Below are 18,556 nucleotides of genomic sequence, written 5' to 3'. Positions count from 1 at the left end.
ATCTAGAACTAGGGGGCATAATTTCAGAATAAGGGGGCACCCTTTTAAAATCGGAAATGAGGAGGAATTTCTTCTCTCAGAGTCGTGCATCTTTGGAATTCTCTTCCCCAGAGAGCTGTGGAGGCTGGGTCATTGAATATATTTAAGGTGGAGATAGACAGATTTTTGAATGGTAAGGGAGTCGAGGCCAAGATCAGATCAGCCATGATCTTATTGAATGGCGGAGCAGGCTCGAGGGGCTCCTACGACTTATGTTATGTCCTAATGCCAAAGATTCACAACCCTCTGAGTGAAGAAATTTCTCATTAGTCCAAAATGGCCAATGCCTTATCCTGAGACTATGACCCCCAGTTCTAGCCTCTCCAGCCAGGGGAAAACAGCCTCACAGTATTTACCCTGTCAAGCCCTCGAAGAATTTTATATGTTTCAATGAGATCACCTCTCATTCTTCTAAACGCCAGAGACTATAGTCCCATTCTACTCAATCTCTCCTCATAAAACAATCCTCTCATGCCAGGAATTAATCTAGTGCATTAAGATTGCTTTCTAAACTGCAAAAGGCTGAATGCACTGTCATTCTATGTTAAATTAAACCCAGTTAAAGCTAAAACGGAAATATTGTATTATGGGAATCCAGCTAATGTAGTACTGTTGTAGTGGAGAGACCAAATTATTGTGCAGGTCGTGATCAGTGCATTGACAATTATATCATCGCCTGTGCAGAAGTAGCAAAGTTAATAGTTTGTCAAAAATTATGTCCTGTTGAGTCTTGAATGTGTGAGATGAGCTAAATTTTAACCAATAATGCACTGTATGCCAGCTGATTGCAAAACTACAGTTCAATCTTTTAATTCAATTTTATTTCAGTCAATTTGCATCAGGTATCACGACAAAAGCAGCACAGAAACCCAATCTCTGAACCATCCCCCCCACCCCAAAACTGAGGTTCGCAGGTAGATTTAAACTCTCAAAGTAAATTATATTCAACATGGTATGACAAATATAAAACTAACCTTGACCGTCCAAAATTATTTGACACTCCGTGTTATTTACGAATACAGGTTGAGCGTCCCAAATCCGGCAACCTCGGGACCGAGGCCGAGCCGGTTTTCCCAGACTTCGGAACATGTCTCTGATGTCCGAAGTCCGGAAACACCCGAGCCCAGGTTGCGTATTTCTGGACTTCGGACATCAGAAACACGTGCCAAGTCCAGAAATGCCTGGGAAGCCTCCCTCAGGGTGTCCGGATTCCGGAACACTTTACTGATTCCAGACCCCTAACACCAATCGTCCCGGAGTCCGGAACTCCAGATTTGGGACGCTCAACTTGTACTTATTAAAATTTTAACAGCATTGGCATCTTACATTTATATATAGTACCGTTAACATAGCAAAACATTCCAAGGTGCTTCACAGGAGGAGTTCTTGCCCAAGCAGGGCCAGAAGGAGGCAATGGTGGTGACCAAAAGCATTTAAGTAGGTGGTTTTGAGGAGGTTTTTAAAAGCAGAGAAGGATTAAGCAAGGGACAGGGGTTTTGGAACAAGATATCTGAAGGTTTTTCCACCAATGGTATTGTGCAAGAAGGACACAGTAGACCAAAGTTGGAAGAATGAAAGCACAGGAGTAAGGCTAGAGGAGGTTGCAACTCCAATGTCCATCGCCAAGAGTGGCTCGGGAGCACCACTACTGACCGAGCTGGCCAAGTCCTGAAGGACATAACTGCCAGTCTGGGCCTGCGACACGTGGGGAGCACACCGACAGGAGGGAAAAACCTACTTGACCTCATCCTCACCAATCTACCTGTCGCAGATACTTCTGTCCATGACAGTATTGGTAGCAGTGACCACCGCACAGTCATTGTGGAGACAAAGTCCCGTCTTCACACTGAGGACACCCTCCATCGTGTTGTGTGGCACTACCACCGTGCTAAATGGGATAGATTCAGAACAGATCTAGCAGCTCAAAACTGGGCATCCATGAGGTGCTGTGGGCCATCAGCAGCAGCAGAATTGTATTCCACCACAATCTGTAACCTCATGGCCCGGCATATCCATTACCACCAAGCCAGGGGACCAACCCTGGTTCAATAAGGAGTGTAAAAGAGCATGCCAGGAGCAGCACCAGGTGTACCTAAAAATGCAGCACCAAACTGGGGAAGCTGCAACACAGGACTACATGCATGCTAAAAAGCAGAAGCAGCATGCTTTAGACAGGGCTAAGCGATCCCACAATCAACGATCAGATCAAAGCTCTGCAGTCCTGCCACACCCAGTCATGAATGGTGGTGGATCATTAAACTAATGGGAGGAGGAGGCTCCAAGAATATCCCCATCCTCAATGATGGTGGAGCCCAGCACACGAGTGCAAAAGAGACTGCTGAAGCATTTGCAACCATCTTCATCCAGAAGTGCCGAGTGGATGATCCATATCGGCCTACGCCCGAGGTCCCCATCATCACAGAAGCCAGTCTTCAGCCAATTTAATTCACTCCACGTGATATCAAGAAAAGGCTGAGCACACTGGATACAGCAAAAGCTATGGGCCCTGACAACATCCCGGCTATCGTGCTGAAGACTTGTGCTCCAGAACTAGCCACGCCTCTAGCCAAGCTGTTCCAGTGCAGCTACAACACTGGCATCTACCCGACAATGTTGAAAACTGCCCAGGTATGTCCTGTTCCCAAAAAGCAGGACAAAATCCAATCCGGGCAATTACCACCCCATCAGTCTACTCTCAATCATCAGCAAAGTGATGGAAGGTATCATCGGCAGTGCTATCAAGCGGCACTTACTCACCAAAAACCTGCTCACTGATGCCCAGTTTGGGTTCCGCCAAGACCATTCGGCTCCCGACCTCATTACAGCCTTGGTCTAAACATGGAGCTGAATTCCAGGGGTGAGGAGAGTGACTGCCATTGACATCAAGGCAGCATTTGACCAAGTGTGGCATCAAGGAGCCCTAGTAAAACTGAAATCAATGGGAATCGGGGGGTAAACTCTCCACTGGCTGGAGTTATACCTAGCACAAAGGAAGATGGTTGTGGTTGTTGGAGGACAATCATCTCAGCCCCAGGGCAGTGTCCTAGGCCCAACCATCTTCAGCTGCTTCATCAATGACCTTCCTTCCAACATAAGGTCAAAAATGGGGATGTTCGCTGATGACTGCAAAGTTTTCAGCGCCATTCACAACTCCTCAGATAATGAAGCAGTCCATGCCCGCATGCAACAAGACCTGGATGACGTTCAGGCTTGGGCTGATAAGTGCCAGGCAATGACTATCTCCAACAAGTGAGAGTCTAACCACCTCCCCTTGACATTCAACGGCATTACCATCGCCGAATCTCCCACCATCAACATCCTGGGGAGTCACCATTGACCAGAAACTTAACTGGACCAGACACAAATACTGTGGCAACAAGAGGTCAGCGGCTAGGTATTCTGCGGCGAGTGTCTCACCTCCCGACTCCGCAAAGCCTTTCCACAATCTACAAGGCACAAGTAAGGAGTGTGGTGGAATACTCTCCACTTGCCTGGATGAGTGCAGCTCCAACAACATTCAAGAAGCTCGACACCATCCAGGACAAAGCAACCTGCTTGATTGGCACCACATCCACCACCTTAAACATTCACTCCCTCCACCACCGGCATACCGTGGCTGCAGTGTGTACCATCTACAAGATGCACTGCAGCAACTCGCCAAGGCCTCTTCGGCAGCACCTCCCAAACCCGCGAACTCTTCCACCTAGAATGACAAGGGCAGCAGGCGCATGGGAACAACACCACCTCCAACTTCCCCTTCAAGTCACACACCATCCTGACTTGGAAGTATATCGCTGATCCTTCATCGTCACTAGGTCAAAATCCTGGAACTCCCTCCTTAACAGCACTGTGGGAGTATCTTCACCACACGGACTGCAGCAGTTCACGAAAGCAGCTCACCACCACCTTCTCAAGGGCAATTAGGGATGGGCAATAAATGCTGGCCTTGCCAGCGATGCCCACATCCCATAAACAATTTTTTTTTTTAAATATGGTGGAGTTAGGCCAGGGTTGAAGGGGGTTGCAGAGGAGCAAGACCATGGATGGATCAGTAGATGAAAACAAGGATTTTGAAGTCAATGCAGAGAGATGGGGAGCCAATAAAAGTCAACGAGGATAGAAATGATATGGACTTTACGTGACATTAAGGTGGGGGGTTGCAAGAGGGAGCAGCAGGGGCGAGAGGCCACAATAGATCTGAGGGGAATGAGATCATCAAAATAAATCATCAGCATGGTTTTCTAAAAGGAAGGTCATGTTTAACCAACAGTAGACAAGGGCAATGTAGTGGGTGAGATATACATGGGCTTTCAGAAGGCCTGCAATAAGGTGCCACATGAGATTTTCATGACAGTAACTGGGAAAAAGTTCAAAATGACAGCGTGAACAGATGGAATGAATTTCCAGGCGTAGTAGTGGAGACAACAAAAAAATTGAATAATTTAACAGCTGGATGCTGCAATTTTGAGGGTGTGGCAGAGGAGAAGAGAGAACTGTTAGTTCTCTCGATGATCAGTGAGGAAAGGCTAGCTTTATCTTAGATATCGAACTTAACATTTTGTTGAGTACAAACTTCAGTGAAGAGAATTTCTTGACTTTTACTCTTCCAGAATTATTTCTGGCAAATAGTTCAAATGTACCACTGTATTAAGAACGTACATTAATTTCTCTCCAATATTTTAATTAAAATTAAAAAATTATGGTACACCTAACTATCTTGCAAAACCCACATTTCTTTAAAATTGCTATTAAGTTGTATGCATCTCCAACACAAAATATTACGGGTGAGAGTGTTTACGGAGGTTCATTAGATTGGAGTTTCAGAGTTAAAACCAACTACACAGAGCCCAACAAAGTAAGTGTAAAAGGCTTCAGGCACTAGAAAGATTACTGACGTCCCATATTTCTTTGCAACAACTGCACATGCATCATTACCCTGATATTCGAACAAAACTGGTTATTTTGCTTTATTTTCATTACTCAATTGGTTTTGACAGCTGTCACCTTCATAAGATTACGCAAGTCTAAACTCTGCTTTTATAGAAATTATCTTTACCGTGCGCAGTGATCGAACAGCCCTCTCTGCAACCATTAGCACTTAATAGCCAATACACGAGACAAGCAGACATACCTAGTAGGGTTGCAAAGGGGTGGAAAGTTTCCGGTAAATTTCCGGAAATTTTCCACGGGAACTTTAGCTTGGGAATTTTGCCCAAAAAAGCACATGCTAGCATAATATTGTTTTTTTTGTATTTTTTTTCCCCCACAGGTCCTCTCTTAAAATTACTAACAGAGATGGAATCTTAATTATTAAGGAATTTCTTAATCAATATATGTTTATCTTCTTACTTGGCTTGTTTTAATAATTACAAGTTTTGTGTGTGACTGTGAACAAATGTGTCCTGATTGGTTGGATGAGTGGATGAGCGATTAGCTCCCTCTATTTGTAATATTTGCATATCGAATTGTGATTGGCCTGCAGGCATCTGTAAGACTGCTATAGTTTTTTTAAGATCCAGGTTAGGGGGCCTGAGGGAAGTCATTTTGTTTTCTGCTGATGTTGTGATGATGCAGTAAGTAAATCAGACTTTATACCAAATAAACCAGTTACTTGTTGAACTCTGTTGTCCTTCAATTTAAAATATACAAAATAATACACTATTGGTGATGTAGCGTCGTGTGTGTACAGGTCATGCTTCCATCACATGGAGCATCAGCAAAAATGTACTCACCCTGTTGCAATCGTGCTGATCGACCGCAGTTCGACACAGAGATGAATGCCCTTTATTTCTCTGCATAGAACAATGCCACGTTTACCGTCGGATGTGTGGAAGCATTTTACCCCAGGCATTAAAGATGGAAAGACTGTGTACATGTGCAAACACTGTAGAAAGCCATATGTAAAGAATGCCACAAAGATGCAGCAGCATTTATCCAAATGCAACAACTTCACTCAAAGCTCACAGCAGTCAGCCCAGAGTTCCTCTGCTTCCATTCAAGAAGATGATGGTTCTCATTCAGCATCAGGCTCCTTATAGATACATAGATACATAGAAGATAGGAGCAGGAGTAGGCCATTCGGCCCTTCGTGCCTGCTCCGCCATTCGATGAGATCATGGCTGATCTTTTAATTCAGTATCCCGTCCCCGCCTTCTCTCCGTAACCCTTAACCCCTTTTGCCCGTAGAAATATATCTAATTCCCTCTTAAATATATTTAATGAGCTGGCGTACACTGCCCTCTGTGGCAATGAGTTCCACAGGTTCACCACTCTCTGAGTGAAGAAATTCCCCCTCATCTCTGTCCTAAATGGTTTAGCCCTTATCCTTAAATTATGTCCTCTAGTTCTGTTCTCACCCGCCAAGGGAAACATTCCTTCTGCATCCAGTCTGTCTAGACCTGTCAGAATTTTATACACTTCTATGAGGTCCCCTCTCAATCTTCTAAACTCCAGTGTGTACATCCCTAAACTACATAGTCTCTCCTCATAGGTCATTCCCGCCATTCCTGGTATCAGCCTGGTGAATCGCCGCTGCACCCCCTCCATGGCAAGAACATCCTTCCTCAGATGAGGCGACCAAAACTGTACACAGTACTCGAGGTGTGGTCTCACCAGTGCCCTGTACAGCTGCAGCAAGGTATCCCTGTTCCTGTATTCTAACCCTTTTGCTATGAAGGCCAGCATACCGTTTGCCTTCTTGACCGCCTGTTGCACCTGCATGCTCGCCTTCAGTGACTGGTGTACAAGAACACCCAGGTCTCTCTGTACTTCCCCCTCTCCCAATCTATTGCCATTTAAATAATAATTTGCCCTCCCGTTCCTGCACCCAAGGTGGATAACTTCGCACTTGTCCACATTATAGTGCATCTGCCATTTATCCGCCCAATCGCCCAGTCTGTCCAAATCGCTCTGGAGCTTCCTGGTCTCTTCCTCTGAGCCCACCCCCCCTCCTAGTTTAGTGTCGTCTGCAAATTTGGAAATGCTGCATCCGACTCCCTGATCCAGGTCATTAATGTAAATTGTGAACAGCTGGGGGCCCAGGACAGATCCCTGTGGTACCCCACTTGTTACTGCCTGCCATTCAGAAAATGAGCCGTTTATTCCAACTCTCTGTTTTCTATCTGACAGCCAGTTCCCTATCCACGCCAAAACTTTCCCCTTTATCCCATGAGCCTCAATTTTCCATGCTAATCTTTTATGTGGGACCTTATCGAAGGCCTTTTGGAAGTCCAGGTACACCACATCTACTGGCTCTCCCCCATCTATTCTACCAGTTACTCCCTCAAAAAATTCCAATAGATTAGTCAAGCACGATTTACCCTTTGTAAATCCATGTTGACTCTGTCCTATCCTGTCCCCATTTGCTAAGTGCTCCGCTATTTCATCCTTAATGATGGACTCCAGCATTTTGCCCACAACTGATGTAAGGCTTACAGGTCTGTAATTACCTGCTTTTTCCCTACCCCCCTTTTTGAATAGTGGGGTAACGTTAGCTACCCTCCAATCCATCGGCACTGTTCCCGAGTCTAATGAATTCTGAAAAATCATCCTTAGTGCATCCGCTATCTCTAGGGCCACCTCCTTCAGTACCCTAGGATGCATGTTATCAGGCCCTGGGGATTTGTCCACCTTCAATCCCTTTAGCTTCCTTAACACCATATCCTTAGAGATATTGATTTGCGTCAGTTCCTCCTTTGCCAATGTCCCTATTTTTCCCGATATCCCAGGGAGGTTTTTTGTGTCTTCCTTCGTAAAGACTGACCCAAAGTATGCATTTAGTTGATCTGCCATTTCCTTATTTCCCATTATATATTCCCCCGTATCTGACTGCAATGGACCAACTTTGGTTTTCACCAGTCTTTTCCTTTTGATATACTTATAAAAGCTTTTGGAGTTAGTTTTTATATTTTCCGCCAGCTTGTTTTCGTAAGCTATTTTGCCCCTCTTGATTATGCCCTTTGCCCTCCTTTGCTCTATCTTAAACTGTTCCCAATCTTCCGCTCTGGCGCTTTTTTTGGCTATTTTATACGCCCTATCTTTGGATTTTATGCTGTCTCTAATTTCCCCTGTTATCCACGGTTGAGTCACCTTTTTAGATTTCCTTTTATGCCAGATTGGTATAAACAATTTTTGCAATTTTGTCATTCTATCTTTAAATGTTTGCCATTGTTTATCTACCTCCAGTCCTCCCAGGAACGTTGTCCAATCAGACCTACTCAGTTCCCGTCTCATGGCATCATAATTCCCCTTGTTTAAATTCAGGACCTTAGTCTCTGAGTCAATTTCTTCGCTCTCCATTTCGAGTGAGAAATCGATCATGTTATGATCGCTCTGACCCAAGGGTCCCCGTACAACAAGATTACTGATTAGTCCCTTCTCATTGCACAGTACCCAGTCCAATATAGCCTGTTCCCGAGTTGGTTCCTCGACATATTGATCCAGATAACCATCCCTCAAACACTCAAGGAATTCCTCCTCCTCATTATTTTTACTGATTAGGCTAGTCCAATCTATATGTAAGTTAAAGTCACCTATGATGACAGCTGTGCTCTTATTGCACGCTTCTCTAATTTCCCTCGTGATGCCCTCCCTAACCTTATCATCAGCAACTCCTGGCCCACTTGGAAGGTTCTTTGATACAATGGATAACCATAGCCAGAAGAATGCCGAGGAGTGCCTTGCTCGAGCTGTATATGCAACAGGCTCACCCCTCATGCTCACAGCCAATGTGTACTGGAAGAGATTTTTCAATGTTATTCGCCCTGCATACTGTCCTCCCACCAGACATGCTTTGTCTACTTATTTGCTGGAGGCTGAGTATAACAGAGTCCAAGGAAAGCTCAAAGAAACAATAGCGATGGCAGACTGTGTTGCAGTTATCTCAGATGGGTGGTCAAATGTACGAGGGGAGGGCATCATAAACTACATCGTCTCCACTCCTCTCCCAGTGTTCTTCAAGAGCACAGACACGAAGGACAACAGGCACACAGGCACATACATTGCTGATGAGCTGAAAGCAGTCATCAACGATCTTGGATCACAAAAGGTCTTTGCAGTAGTTACTGACAATGCTGCGAATATGAAGGCTGCTTGGGCTCAAGTGGAGGAGGCCTACCCTCATATTACATCTATTGGGTGCGCAGCTCATGGGCTTAACCTGCTCCTCAAGGACATCATGGGTTTGAGAACCATGGAAGCACTGTACAAGAGAGCCAAGCAAGTTGTTAAGTATGTCAGGGGAAAACAGGTAGTTGCAGCAACCTACAACTCCAAGCAAATGACAAAGAACAAGAACACCACACTGAAGCTGCCCAACAACACTAGATGGGGTGGTGTTGTCATAATGTACAACAGCCTTCTGGAGGGTAAGGAGTCGCTGCAAGAAATGGCAATATCCCAGTCTGGGGATATGGAAACCACCATCAAGAAAATACTGCTGGATGATGTGTTTTGGGAGAGAATGGTTAGCAGCCTTAAACTACTCTCATCAGTAGCATCTGCAATTGCTCAGATTGAAGGAGATGACGCTGTCTTGTCAGATGTTCTCAGGCTTTTTACTGATTTAAAAGAACAAAATCAGCATTGCCCTACCCACATCCCTGCTGCTCAAAGCAGAGGAGAAGGCAATTGTTCAATTCATAGACGCGTCAAGAATTTTGTGTCAAGCCGATTCATGCTGCAGCATACATGCTGGATTCAAAGCATGTTGGGAGACCAATACTTTCTGGAGAACAGATCAACAGCGCTTACAGTGTGATTTCTACCCTCTCACACCATCTCAATCTGGATGTGGGCAAAGTTCTGGGAAGTCTGGCAAAGTTCTCTACCAAGCAAGGTCTTTGGAATGGGGATGGGGTATGGGAATCATGCAAGTATATCAGTGCACATACCTGGTGGAAGGGACTTTGTGCATCTGAGGCCCTGTCACCTATTGCATCGGTGATACTCCAAATCCCACCTTCATCAGCGGCCTCTGAACGAAACTGGTCGCTTTTTGGGAATACGCATACAAAGGTGCGCAACAGGCTGACTAACAAGAGAGTGGAGAAACTGGTGGCTATCCGGGCGAACCTACAACTTATTGAGCCAGATACAGAAGTGTCCACCACACAGCTAGACACTGACACAGAGGAGGAAATGGACATGTCAGAGCCAGAGTCAGAGAATCAGGAGGAGCAATGAGGAGTAGAAGACTCAGAAGACTCAGGAGTAGAAGACTCAAAGGGACAAAATAAGGACAAATTACAGGCTAAATAAGCTGACGCTCTTTATTTTATTTTAGATGGGTCTTTTTTGTGGGGGTTCAATAAAGTTCAAAATTATAATCTAAATAAAGTTTTGAAAACCTGTTTTTATTTGTATGGAACAGTATGTCTATTTTGACGACAAAGATAATATAAGGGTCAGAGACAAAAACCATCAGTGTGCAAAAAAACTCAAAATTCCCATAAATTCCCAAAATTCCCAAAAATTCCCATGGAAAGTTTCCTCTTTTAAAAATTCCCAGAATTTTGCAACCCTAATACCTAGTCAACAAACACTTTAAAAGCATAAGAGGAAAACATAATGTGCACTGCTGAGGAAAAGTTGCAAAAATAGAATTAGCTCCTTCTGCTCTTTAATTAATCTGATCTAATTATATTTGTTCACTACAGCAATCAGAGCATTCAAACTGCCCTCCAAGCTAATGCCTCCCATTCGGAACAAAGAGGTCCATCAGTAGTTCAAATGATAAGATTGTCTAAAGTGAATGATACTTCATTAACATTTCCTCCAACATGCACGGGATCATACAATGAAATTAAATCTCAAACTGATGTAAAGGAAAATGCCATATTCCAAGAGATACACCATCCTATGAACAGATTTCTGATATTAATACATGACAGACTGGGTTTAAAAGTCTAGAAAGCCTCGGCGACACAAGCTGTGTCAATACAGGCTTCTGAGATAAAATGAAGTGTAACACAAGTTGTAAACACCACACAAGTTTTTGAAATGGGAATTGATTGTTAATACTGAGACAATGGTCCTGTTGAAACAGCAAGTTGCAGCTTCCAGAATGTCTGCAGTTTGGAACCAACACAATAGCAATGCCCAAGTGTTAAAAATTAACACTTCGAACAGAAACACAGAATATTAAAAAACAATGTGCTTTTGATAAAAGTAACATCAAATGAAAGACAGGCAACATAAGTCAGTAATATAACCAACTAAGATGGCTAGGAAAACAAACACCCTAGTTGAAGTGTTTTTGACTTACATGTTGTAAATATGATACCTACAGAAGACTTTGTAGATATTACTTCAATAGATTCACCAAGCAATCACATTGTGTTTGCATTGAACTTGGAACACATAGGAGTCACAACATCTGATTATAACCAGTTACGGTGATATTAAGAATTGAATGAAAGAACTTAGTAAGAATGACATCAAATAAATACTACTGTCATTTTTTTTTTTTTTAATAAGAAGTTTTGGAACACCTAAACAACAGACAGAAGTCTGCAAGCTAACAGTTGAATTGGCAGTAAGTATAGAAAAAAGTCAACAGAAAGAATGACTAGAGATAATTAGCTTACCTCAGCAGAAAACTTCAAAGAATAAACCACTAAAAAAGTATAAAAAGAGCTTTTCAGATGGAAAGTCAGAAGTCACTGGAAAGGGCAAGCGATTCTCAACTTCAGAGGCAGGCTCTAAGTTTTTAATTCTTTAAGTCTCCGGGATCAAACAGGTACTCTTATTTGATTTTGGTGGATATTCTGGATTAAGAATAATAGAAATAAAAATGTACCAAGTTAAGATTTGAGAATAAGGATCTCTGAGAATAAGAAATGTAAGCTATTTGTATTTTGAACTGTTAAAGTTGCGATTGGCTCAACAGCTGTTAACTAACTGTATGTCAGCTCTTAAATAAATCTATATATCTTTAGAATTGTCTCAAGTAGTATTTCTGTATCAAATTTGCAAACTCAATTTCTGTACACTCTTTTGTAAGGAGTTGCAGAATTCCAGATAATATCTGGAAGGTTACAGTCTAGTTAAACTTATTTAAAAAGTGCTATCTGGAGGACGGTAACATCTTTACGTCGTTCCTTTCCTTTAGGGAGAGGTAGTCTGAACCTTTAGACCCAATTAAGTGTCTTATAGAATTCGGCTATCTCTAACTTTAGTTGAAGGTGAACGTCTGGGGAATACACCTGATCTGGAGTAGCCCGAAAAGGGCTAGGACTAGTAATTATCCCTTCACTGAAACTGTCAGATTCACCCGTCAATTGAATGACTGCCATTTAGGAACGACTGGATAGATCTCCTATCCTAGAGAAATTCATGTATATATGAATTATCACCAACATTTCAGTACTGTACTTATGAAAAGATATCACTACAAAAATAGACATGTTTAAATTTCTACTGATAAAAATACCAATACGAGCACAAAAGATGAGCATTGCAAAAAGAGGCAGAAAAAAATGCAACCTGATCAGTTTTGATGGCCTATCTTGCTGCATTTCTTCCTCCAACAAATTTAAGCGAGATACCTTTAAATGCAATAGAACAGGAGTGACAACTGGAATAACTCAACAGCTGGATGCTGCAATTTTGACGGTGTGGCAGAAGAAAAGAGAACTGTATTTTCTTTCTGGATGATCAGTGAGGATGGGCGGTTAAGGCGGCAAATGGTATGTTGGCCTTCATAGTGAGAGGGTTTGAGTACAGGAACAAGGATGTCTGCTGCAGTTGTACAGGGCCTTGGTGAGACCACATCTTGAGTATTGTGTGCAGTTTTGGTCGCCTTATCTGAGGAAGGATATTCTTGCCATGGAAGGAGTTCAGCGAAGATTCACCAGGCTGATACCTGGGATGGCAGGAATGACGTATGAGGAGAGATTGGGTCGATTGGGCTTGTACTCGCTGGAGTTTAGAAGAATGAGAGGGGATCTCATTGAAACTTATAAAATTCTGGCAGGACTGGACAGACTAGATGCAGGGAGGATGTTCCCGATGGTCAGGGAATCCAGAACCAGGGGTCACAGTCTAAGGATAAGGGGTAGGCCATTTAGGACAGAAATGAAGAGGAATTTCTTCACCCAGAGAGTGGTGAACCTGTGGAATTCTCTACCACAGAAGGCAGTAGAGGCCAATTCATTAAATATATTCAAGAAGGAGTTGGATATATTTCTTAAGGCTAAAGGAATCAAGGGGTATGGGGAGAAAGCAGGGACCGGGTACTGAACTTGGATGATCAGCCATGATCGCATTGAATGGCGGAGTAGGCTCGAGGGGCCGAATGGCCTACTCCTGCTCCTATCTTCTGTTTCTTTGCTGATCATATCTATCTCAAGTAGAACAGTTTCTCTCACTGATATGTTAAGCGTCAAAATTTATTGCATCATATATCTGTAACCACAGTTAAAATATCTGCTAGCTTACTTTATTTTACTATATAGCCTCTGTCAGTATCCAATTTAATTCTTGAGCTTTGAAAGGTTAGCCATCCTGGAATGGCAGTATTTTCAAAATCCAGGTTTGCTGACTTAAGTAATTAGTTTCCAGAATTTCTTAGCAACATACCACCTTAGGCACAACAAAAGACCAGCAAGTTGTATGGTATTCTGAAACTAAGCAAAACACTCCAGGATTATTTGCAAAAGGTAACGCTGCTTCAATATCTCAGCTCTGTTCACCTAATGCATATAAGCCTCTGAAAGGTCAAGTACAACAAGCTTTAAGAATTCTCAGTGAGGTGAAGCGTAAACCGATTTGGGATTTAAAGTATTCCTGTATCTGTTCTAAACTAGTTTAAAATAGCAACTCAATTTGGATCATTATATAAGTATTATTACACATTATTTAGGGTGGCAGAACATAGCTTGCACCCACAATTATTCACAATCAAGGGTTTGTTTCGAAGAGGCACCAAGCACAGATAAATTCTCTCCATGGAGCTTGGCGGGGTGGGGTAGAAGAGAAGAGAAGAGATCAATAGCAGCACTGGTGGTGGTCTCGGTCAGTAAAAGGAGACAAAAGGCTGCCCAGTCAATCTCACTATATGAACATGCTTTTCGTCTCCCCAACATGCTTTGTACTAAAGGGGGGGGGGGGGGCAGAAATCAAAAAGCATTGAACAACTTTCAACAAGACTATCTTCCCTTTCCTCACCGTATCAAAATAGTACAAGTGGCAAACTCATCATGTGGTGCGGTGCTGACAGACCGACAAGAGTTGGGAAGGTCAGAAACTTGTGGACATCAGGACCCAGAAGAATGGTGAAAGTCAGAAGGGTATGGCAGATGCTCCGATTGGCTTGGAGACAAATTACAAATCCAGGATTTGGTTTATCCCCCACTAGGGTGAACTGGTTGTCCATGCAGTGCCTCAAGTTCCTTCAGACCTCTGAGTGCTTGATAATCATGGGGCTATAGGGAGGAAGGAACTTAAAACAATCACTATCACTAGAGAAAAAATATTCGGCAAACTAATGGGACTAAAGGCTGACATGTCCCCTGGACCAGATGGCCTGCATCCTAGGGTCTTGAAAGAAGTGGCTGCAGAGAAAATGGATGCGTGGTTGTAATCTACCAAAATTCCCTGGATTTTGGAGAGGTCCCAGCGGATTGGAAAACCGCAAATGTAACGCCCCTATTCAAGAAAGAAGGGAGACAGAAAGCAGGAAACTATAGGCCAGTTAGCCTAACATCGGTCATTGGGAAAATGCTGGAAACCATTATTAAGGAAGTAGTACATTTAGAAAATCATAATAAAACCATGTTGACTCTGCTTGATTGTATGAACGGGAAATCCTGTTTGACAAATTTACTAGAGTTCTTTGAGGATGTAACAAGCAAGGTGGATCAAGGGGAACCAGTAGATGTAGCGTATTTGGATTTCCAGAATGCATTCAATAAGGTGCCACATAAAAGGTTACTGCACAAGATAAGAGCTCACTGGGTTGAGGGTAATGTATTAACATGGATAGAGGATTGGCTAACTAACAGAAGAGTCGGGATAAATGGGTAATTTTCAGGTTGGCAAACTGTAACTAGTGGGGTGCCGCAGGGATCAGTGCTGGGGCCTCAACTATACAATCTATATTAATGACTTGGATGAAGGGACCGAGTGTACTGCTGACAAATTTGCTGATGATGCAAATATAGGTGGGAAAGCAAGTTGTGAGGAGGACACAGTCTGCAAAGGGATATAAATAGGTTAAGTGAGTGGGCAAAAAATTTGGCAGATGGAGTATAATGTGGGAAAATGTGAGGTTATCCACGTTGACAGGAAGAATAAAAAAGCAAATTATTATTTAAATGGAGAGAGATTACAAAATGCTGTGGCAGGGGAATCTGGGAGTCCTCATACATGGTACACAAAGTTAGCATGCAGGTACAGCAAGTAATTAGGAAGGCAAATGGAATGTTGGCCCTTATTACAAGGGGGGTGGAGTATAAAAGCAGGGAAGTCTTGCTACAATTGTACAGGGCACTGAAGAGACCACATCTGAAGTACTGCGTGCAGTTTTGGTCTCCATATTTAAGGAGGGATATACTTGCATTGAAGGCAGTTCAGAGACGGTTTACTAGGTTGATTCCTGAGATGAAGGGGTTATCTTATGAAGAAAGGTTGAGCAGGTTCAGCCTATACTCATTGGAGTTCAGAAGAATGAGAGGTGATCTTATTGAAACATAAGATTCTGAGGGGGCTTCAACAGGGTAGATGCAGAGAGGCTGTTTCCCCTCATGGGGGAATCTAGAACTAGGGGGCATAGTTTCAGAATATGGGGTCGCCCATTTAAAACGGAGATGGAGGAAGAATTTCTTCTCTCAGAGGGTCATGAATCTTTGAAATTCTTTACCCCAAAGAGCTGTGGAGGTGGAGTCATTGAATATATTCAAGGCGGAGATAGACAGATGTTTGAGCTACAGGGGAGTCGTGGGTTATGGGGAGCGGGCAGGAAAGTGGAGTTGAGGCCAAGATCAGATCAGCCATGATCTTATTGAATGGCAGAACAGGCTAGAGGGGCCAAACAGCCTACTCCTGCTCCTATTTCTATTGCTTATGCTCAATAAACACACACACACATCCCAGTATATCACAAGACCTAAAAGTAACCTCCCAGGGGAAGGCCTCTAGCATAGCATGACAGTACTGAACCATGAAGTTCAGGAAGGGCCCTGGGCTGTGCAGAGTTAAATAGTCTCTGCCAGGGAAGTTGTAGTGATGCACCAATTTTCCTCGGTGCCTCAGCGTTTTTGTGGGGGGAGAAAGGGGCGGAGGAGTGAACAACATAAAACATTGTAAGAGAACAGTAAACCAATTCCTGGTAGGATCCAGCAGTCCTTGCTGAAAGAGTTAATACGTGGACACTGGCTAAAGTACAGGAGTGCATTCAACTGTGATGGTTGAGTCAAAATTCCTAGTTTCACACATGAACTGCTACTTAGTTGCACAACATGGCTCGTCACATTCAGGAAGTGCTCCTTAATGAATGGGGTGGGGGGGGGGGGGGGGGAATTGGAAATAAAGTAACAGCCAGCTATAACTTGAATGTTTCAAAAGATCATCAAGTATCATCTGTTGCATGTTTGCTCCTGTGAGCCAATGTCAAACCATTTGCATGGTGAAAAACTGGGTTGAACATTTCTCCATCATGAATTCTTTCACTGGTGCAGTCATGACCACAGTCTTCCAGAGTCACAAATCATGATAGGAAATCTTGGTGCTTTAGGCTAACCATTTTCCGGTTGAACTTCTTGAAAACCACCTCCAGTCATCCAGTTTTTTATTCTTTTTGTTTTGTTTTTTAAAGTACAGTAGATCACTGGAATTTTTTGGGGGGGGGGAAACAATTTTTTGTAGCAAGGATTCCTGAATTTTGCAAAGACAAGATTTCTTCTTTTCTCCTGAAGCATTCATTAAAAAATGCAACCAATAATTTTCTTCCAGCTTCTGCGGTATCCAAGAGAATTCGAAATCGGGACACCAAATAGGGTTTGCAACTTAAACCTTTTATTGTATGTGACCAAGTTTCGACACATACAACGTCTCTAAGCAGTAGCCATACAGAGAAATAAGCACAATTACCCCATTTTCCACCTGGGTAGAGATGTAACCTTCATCAAACCTTTTGTTCCTGTCTGTACAAATTGTGAAGGAAAGCTCAATATATTTGTAGGCCTCTAGTCACGCCCACTGTCCTTGATGATTAATTATGTCCTGATAAGTTCCAGAAATCACAGAAACCCCACAGTGCAGATAGAGGCCATTTCGGCCCATCGAGCCTGCACCGACACATATCCCACCCGATCCCCGTAACCCCTACACCAACACATGTCCCACCTTATCCCCGTAACCCCACGTATTTAATCCCCCTAACACTAAGGGTCAATTTATCATAGCCAATCAACCTAACCCGCACAGCTTTGGACTGTGGGAGGAAACCGGAGCACCCGGAGGAAACCCACGCAAACACGGGGAGAATGTGCAAACTCCACACAGACAGTCACCCGAGGCCGGATTCGAACCCGGGTCCCTGGCACTGAGGCAACAGTGCTAACCACTATGCCACCGTGCAAACAACACCCCCAGAAATGAAGTAGTTCCTACAAAACACCAGATGCCAACTTGTTTACCATCTAGCATGTAACTAATTGTCCCGAGCTCCTTGTCCCATTTCCTTATCTCAAGACTATCTGGCTTCCCAATGTAAAGAAAGAAAGACTTGCATTTATATAGTGCCTTACACGACCACCGGACATCTCAGCCAATGAAGTACTTTTGGAGTGTAGTCACTGTTGTAATGTGGCAAACGCAGCAGCCAATTTTTGCGCTCAGCAAGCTCCCACAAATAGCGATATGATAATGACCAGATAAACTGTTTTTGTTATGTTGGTTGAGGGATAAATATTGGCCAGGACACCGGGATAACTCCCCTGCTCTTCTTCAAAATAGTGCCATAAGATCTTTTACACCCACCTGAGAGCACAAACGGGGCCTCGGTTTAACATCTCATCCAAAAGATGGCACCTCTGACAGTGCAGCACTCCCTGTCAGCCTAGATTTTTTTTTTATGTGCTCAAGTCCCTGCATTGGCAAAGTTTAGTCAAATAGACAAATCAGTACCAATCCACAAGCCATAAGTAAAAAGAAAGCAAAAAATCATGAGATTAAACCAAATAATGGAAAAAGTTCATATATTACGTTGATCCCAGTGGCACACAGTACGTCGAAGAATACGATCACTCTCCTACCTATCTCTGATGTCCTTGTGATACGCTTTGTCTTTCCTCGTCTGCCTCTGTTCTCTTCTGCTTTTCCATCTTTCTCTTCTTTCCTTTCAGGTGGGAAGTATGGCATGATGGGGCAGGGAAAGGAGCCACCAATGGCTGCAGGCTACATTTGGGGTGGGGCTGTAGGGAAAGTGTGGTGCTCAGTGGCTCCCTTTCCATGCTCTTTCCCCCAATCATTTGAGCTTCCCCCCCCATCTCCTTGCTCCCATTACGTCCCCCATCAC

The 18,556-nt window shown here is 43.4% G+C and overlaps 1 protein-coding gene across 5 annotated transcripts in view; it reads right to left on the bottom strand.

Moving 5' to 3' along the window:
• Positions 1-18,556, bottom strand: part of ktn1 (kinectin 1) — a 133,125-nt gene that overhangs the window by 110,411 nt on the left and 4,158 nt on the right. The window contains exon 1 of one of the 5 annotated variants that reach the window (XM_086003243.1): positions 11,625-11,725. The exons of the other annotated variants lie outside the window; for them this stretch is intronic. The gene's annotated coding sequence lies outside the window, so the exon portion shown is untranslated. Of the gene's footprint in view, positions 1-11,624; positions 11,726-18,556 lie in introns of those variants that run through there. 5 annotated transcript variants of the gene reach the window in all.

This window comes from Somniosus microcephalus, chromosome 12, assembly GCF_052327205.1.
Source record: "Somniosus microcephalus isolate GS21.2 chromosome 12, FLI_Smic_1.0, whole genome shotgun sequence".
Lineage (NCBI taxonomy): Eukaryota > Metazoa > Chordata > Chondrichthyes > Squaliformes > Somniosidae > Somniosus > Somniosus microcephalus.
The sequence above is the reverse complement of the archived record's forward strand: the minus strand, read 5'-3'. Positions and strand labels throughout refer to the sequence as shown.